The sequence below is a fragment of the Bradysia coprophila genome, assembly GCF_014529535.1.
Source record: "Bradysia coprophila strain Holo2 chromosome X unlocalized genomic scaffold, BU_Bcop_v1 contig_21, whole genome shotgun sequence".
NCBI classification, from domain to species: domain Eukaryota; kingdom Metazoa; phylum Arthropoda; class Insecta; order Diptera; family Sciaridae; genus Bradysia; species Bradysia coprophila.
In genome coordinates this window covers 125567-131913 of record NW_023503309.1, presented here as the reverse complement: position 1 = coordinate 131913, position 6347 = coordinate 125567, and positions in this window count along the sequence as shown.

Below are 6347 nucleotides of genomic sequence, written 5' to 3'. Positions count from 1 at the left end.
AATTGCTCAAAGAGAAACCAAGCTGGACAAATTCTCTTTGAAGAAATGTCCAAACGAAATTTCACCGTCCACTTTCCGGATGCTCACACATTCTTCCCAACCCAATCAAATAGAACCACACCATCCACAGTGGACATCTTTTTGACTAACGGGTTGAATGACATCTCCAATATAGCAACAACAAATGACCTCTCTTCCGACCATTTGCCCGTCGGTTTCAGGCTTGAATTTTTCTCTAAGCTCAAAGCTCCTGCCCCTTCTAGACGATGTTATGAAAAAGCTAACTGGAAGCTGTATAAAAACTTTATAAGCAATAATCTCGATCTTCAGGCAGCGTCCAAACTTGACTCTATGGACAAAGTTGACGATGGTATCTCAAGCCTCTCAACACTGATCAAGAAGGCTGAAGATATTTCCGTTCCATTCTTCGAACATCGGAATCTTAAATCAAATCTTGACAACGAAACCAAAAATCTGATTTCTCTCAGAAACTGTAAACGAAGACAATGGCAAAGAAGTGGTTCAAGCAATCTGAAAAAAGAAGTAAATTTTCTTAATAGGGAAATCAAATTCAGAATTAAAACTCACAGTAATGAAACATGAAGCGCTAAGCTATCCAAAATCAAAAGCCATTCGAGCCAATTATGGAAAGTCACAAAAATGCTAAGCAGCCCCATCAATAAAATTCCACCAATCAAGACCGCCAAAGACTGTCCCAAGCCAGTTTGAAAAAGAGTGGAGGGAATGAAGTTTAACGAGGACGTAGCAGTAGATAAGATAGGATTAGATAGATCAATCTTAAGGCTGAATGAATCGTGAGTTGGAAGCCGAAAGAATTGGGGTTAAGGGACCAACGTTGAGGCGAAACAACACGATCAGGAAGCCCAAGGATAGAACGATCCCAGAATTCTTATTAGCTACTAGGTTAAGCTTTTCAACGACGTCCTTTAAAAGACGTCAATAACCTTTTGCTCAGATAGGTTCAAAAGAATGGGCAAAGCTTTATGGAAAAGAATGTTCAAAAAGAGTAACACTACCCCGTCGGGCACTGTGCACTTTGATAGGCACTGTGGTCCCGGTACGTGCAGAAATGCGCGGGTCAGAGCTCGGGGATTACCGGGGGCGAGCAAAGTAAAGCTTTCATACTCACCAACCCGCAGTAGCAAGCGTGGTGTTTTAATGCTAAAAACCTTCAAACGAAGCCACAACGAATTATACATTGCCACATATAATGCCAGAACATTGTCGTCAAGACAAAAAATGCAAGAAATGGAAGAAGAGCTAGAAAAGATAAAATGGGATGTTGTGGGAGTGAGCGAAGTGAGAAAACCTGGAGAGGAATGCCTGAAATTACAATCAGGGCATACATTCTTCTACCGAGGAAGTGACAGTCAGATGCTGATGCACGGTGTCGGATTGTTCATAAACAAGCGGTGGTCGGATCGCATAACTCACACGAAAAGCATATCCGATCGAGTGATATACGTAAGCCTGAAGATAAATAACAGATACAGTGTCAAATTAATTCAGGTTTACGCACCCACGTCCACCCATGATGACGAAGAAGTAGAAAGATTCTATGAAGATGTCGAGAAAGCTCTGGACGAAAACCCATCACATTACCAATATCTCATCGGTGATTTCAATGCGAAGCTGGGAAAACGAGAAGAAGACTCCGAAGTTTCTATTGGCAGTTTTAGCAACGACCAAAGAAATGAGCGTGGAAATGTTTTACTCAACTTCCTACAGCAACACAATTTGTACGCAATGAATTCATTTTTTGCAGGAAAGCCTCAACGTAAATGGACTTGGGCTAGTGCAGATGGTGTAACGAAAAATGAGATCGATTACATCATAACTGGCTGTAAGTCAACCGTTAAGAACGTTACGGTCCTAAACAATTTTTCAACAGGTAGTGATCACCGAATGGTTCGTGCAAGAGTCACGTTAAATACCAGATTTCAAAGATCACAACTAGTTCAGAAAAGTGAAAGGATTGACGTACAACGGCTTTACACACAAAATGAAGAATTTGCTACGAAAATGACTGCCGAATTAGATAACGTCAACAATCAATGTGAAACATTGGACGAATTGAATACCAAAATCGTCGATACAATAATGGGTTTCATGAAATCCAAATGCAAATCCGTCCAAGGGAAAGAATCAAAACTCAGCAGAGAAACATTAGACCTGATCGCAAGCAGAGCAGAGTTGGTAAAAAACGGAGGACGAGATTCGGTGGAATACCGGAACTTGTCTAAAAGTATCAACAAAGCAAGGAGATCAGATGAAAGAAAATATAATGTCCAATTGGCTCAAAACATAATTGAAGCTAACTGCAATATGAAAGTCCTACGGAGAAAAATGTCAAACGCCAAAAAAGAAATCTTCAAATTACGAGACAAAACAGGAACGATCCAAACGGATCGAAATGCGATATTAAACATTGCAACAGAATTTTATGAGAATTTGTTTTCTTCAGCAAGACAGAGTCCAACGGAAGAAACCGAAGATAGACCAATAATAAGAAACGTGGGATCGGATGATATGCCCGACATAACTGTTGATGAAGTCAAGGCCGCAGTAGCCGAGATGAAAAACAAAAAGTCTCCAGGAGAAGATGGTGTTCCAGTGGAAGCCATTAAACTAGGTGGAGACTCCTTATTAAAGGCAATCACGGCTTTGTTTAATCAATGTCTCCAATGGGAAGAAGTACCAGAAGCTTGGGAAAATGCGGTAATTACATTGCTGCATAAAAAAGGAGACATAACAAAGCTGGAAAATTACCGACCCATAAGCCTATTGTCAACACTCTACAAGTTGTTTATGAAAATCATTACGAAGAGGAACACTAACAAGTTCGACTTCTACCAACCTGTTGAACAAGCTGCTTTCAGATCTGGTTTCAGCACAAACGACCATTTGCAAGTGATGAGAACGCTTATTGAGAAGTGTCGTGAATACAACATCGACATAGTCTTGCTATTCATAGACTTCGAAAAAGCTTTCGATTCAGTGGAAACATGGTCGATATTGGACGCATTAGACGAATGTAGAGTAGACTCAAGGTACTCCAACACAATTCGATATGTGTACAAAAATGCTACTTCATGTATAAAACTTCATAAGAGCACGGAGAAATTCAGAATTGGCCGAGGTGTAAGGCAGGGTGACACCATTTCACCGAAATTATTCACGGCGATTCTGCAGAGTGTTTTTAGGAAGTTAAACTGGAGTAAAATGGGAATAAAGATAAATGGAGAGTACCTGAGCAATCTCCGCTTCGCTGATGACATTGTACCGATAGCAGCGAATCTAGGTCAGGCTCAGATTATGCTACAACAGTTAAGTGAAGAGGCAAACAAAGTTGGCCTCAAGATGAACTTATCGAAAACAAAAGTCATGACCAACATCGGGGACGATAGAGAAATCAAAATTGGTGACACTGTCATTGAACGAGTCGACAGCTACGTATATCTAGGACATAAGCTGAAGTTAGGTCTGGACAACCAAACTGCAGAAATAAGACGTAGGATTGGTCTTGCATGGGCAGCGTTCGGAAAACTCAGACTAATTTTCAAAAGCAAAATGAATAATAGTCTGAAACGCAAAGTTTTCGACACTTGTGTCCTTCCAGTGCTCACTTATGGAGCGGAAACGTTAACTTTAACGAAAGCATCCGAAGAAAAATTGAGAGTGACACAAAGAGCCATGGAACGGAGTATGCTTGGAATAACACTCAGAGACAGAATGACGAATCAATGGATTCGACAACAAACCAGGGTCGTTGATGTCATGGAAAGAATAGCATCTCTGAAATGGAGCTGGGCGGGACATGTTGCAAGAAGGACAGACGAACGTTGGACCAAAAAGATCATGAACTGGCGACCATATAAAAGACGAGCTATAGGTAGACCACCAGAGAGATGGACAAACGGAATTAAGAATATTGCAGGTACAAACTGGCAGCAAATGGCAATGGATCGTACGAAATGGAAAGAAGTTGGAGAGGCCTACATCCAGCAGTGGATAGAAACAGGCTGAAAAAGAAGAAGAAGAAGAATCAAGACCCCTTCCAAATTACTAGCCACAGACCTAGAAAAGGCAAATGAAATCGGTAGTGTCTTCTGTAAGGCTCATAGTACTACGTTTAACGACAAGAGTGACCCCGCCACAGAAATGGCAGTTGGTATGTCTTGCAATAATGTCAAATTCTTGCTCCCAGAAATCAAAGAAGTGAATCTACCAACCCCACGGGAAATCTCTAAATTGATACGTGGACTCAAAAATAGGAAAAGTCCTGGTGACGATTCAATTACCAACACTTTGCTGAAACAATTACCAAAAAAGGCTATCATTATGATAATGCACATATTTCGTTCTTGCCTCAGGCTATCATATTTACCTACTTCCTGGAAATGTGCAAAAGTTGTTCCAATTCCAAAGCCTGGAAAAGACCATGCCCAAGCCTGTAATTACAGACCAATTTCCTTACTGAACTCTCTTAGTAAAGTACTAGAGAAGACTATACTTAGCAGGCTGAAATCACATATATCAGCCAATAACTTGCTCGCAAATGAGCAATTCGGCTTTCGCTCCGGTCAATCGACCAATCACCAACTTGTCAGAGTTTGTAATCATATCAAAGAAGCACTTAGGAAGAAACACTCGACCGGCATGGTGACCTTCGACATTGAAAAAGCATTCGATAGTGTATGGCACAAAGGTCTTATACATAAACTGTTTGTTCTCAAATTTCCATTGTATCTGATAAAGATCATTGAATCATTCCTACACAAGCGGTCGTTTTACGTATCAATCAATGATCATAAATCCAATGTTTTCCTAATTCTTGCTGGAGTTCCCCAAGGTAGCGTTCTCAGCCCCACTCTTTACAATATCTTTACTTCGGACCTGAAAATCACCAAAAGCGAAAAAGCATTCTTTGCAGACGACACTGCCCTATACAAGTCCGCGAAATCTCCAGCAAAAATCGTTAAAAGCCTGAACACGGCCAGTAAACAACTCACCGAATTCACCACCAAGTGGAAAATTAAACTGAATGACTCCAAAACAAATGCCATCTTCTTCACTAGAAGAAGAGCTCAAAAGTGGCTCCCTTCCACTGGTATTACGGTCCGGAATACTGAGATTGCATGGAAAAACTCTCTCAAGTATCTGGGAGTCACCCTGGACAAAACACTCACGTTCAGGTCACACATTGACAATGTACAGGTCAAATCGTTGAAACTTCTCGGGGCATTGTACCCCATTTTGAACAAAAGATCCAAATTAAATACGACCAACAAAATTCGTGTCTTTAGAGCAATCATACAAAGTTGCCTACTATCAGCATGCCCAGTGTGGGGACGTTGCGTCATAAGCCATATTCAAAAACTTCAAACTATACAAAACAAATGCTTAAAGATAATTCTGAATCTACCACATCATCATGAAACTACAGACTTGCATAGACTCGCCTCTATCCCAACCATTACCGAACAAATTGCGAAAATTTCCCAAAAATTTCTAAACAAACTAATCTTCTCTGAAAATCCAATTATCAGAAATCTCACTGAACAACTGAATCCTGTGTAAATAGCCATGTAAATATGAATAGAAGTAATAACACGAAAAATTAGGAAATAATAAATACAAAATTCATTGGAAGTTTTTTGAAAATTTTCTTCTGCCCAAATTAAATCAAATAATTTCGCCAATAGTAATTCAAAACCAATTGAAACATCATCAGTATGAAAAGCTTAAACCACAAACTAGCTGAGCACTATCCATTGAATCTAAACATTGTAAAACCAAATGTAACAATTGCATAAATAAATAAATAAATAAATAAATAAAAAAAACGATTGTGTTTTTTAATTTTGAGGTTCATCAGCTCAACATGTTTGTTCAATTTCAATTTCTTTAATTAAAGAGTTAAATTATATGCCAAGCAGTTTTAAAACTTAATTTTGAAGATCGTCAGCGGATTAAAGCTCTCTATCGTCTATCTGATTACATATGATACTATCAAAAAATTCAAAAATTCTTAAAAACAAGCGCGGCAGCCATAGTTCGTACGTAAGCATAGTAGAAATACAAAAATGAGAGAAATGTTATTTCTTGTGATGTAGATTTGTGCGATGGTTCAAATCACACAAAATTTGTATGCAAATTGTTGATTGCGCAGTATGGGAGAATTACATTTATATTTTTAGTGGATATTCTACTATATTCACCGTTAAGTTTAAAAATGTAAAGTATAACAAACCCAGACTAAAGAAAATGTCTTGAAATCTGTTTTCGTTTCATCATTTATTTATACTTAATTTTGAAGCTCACAG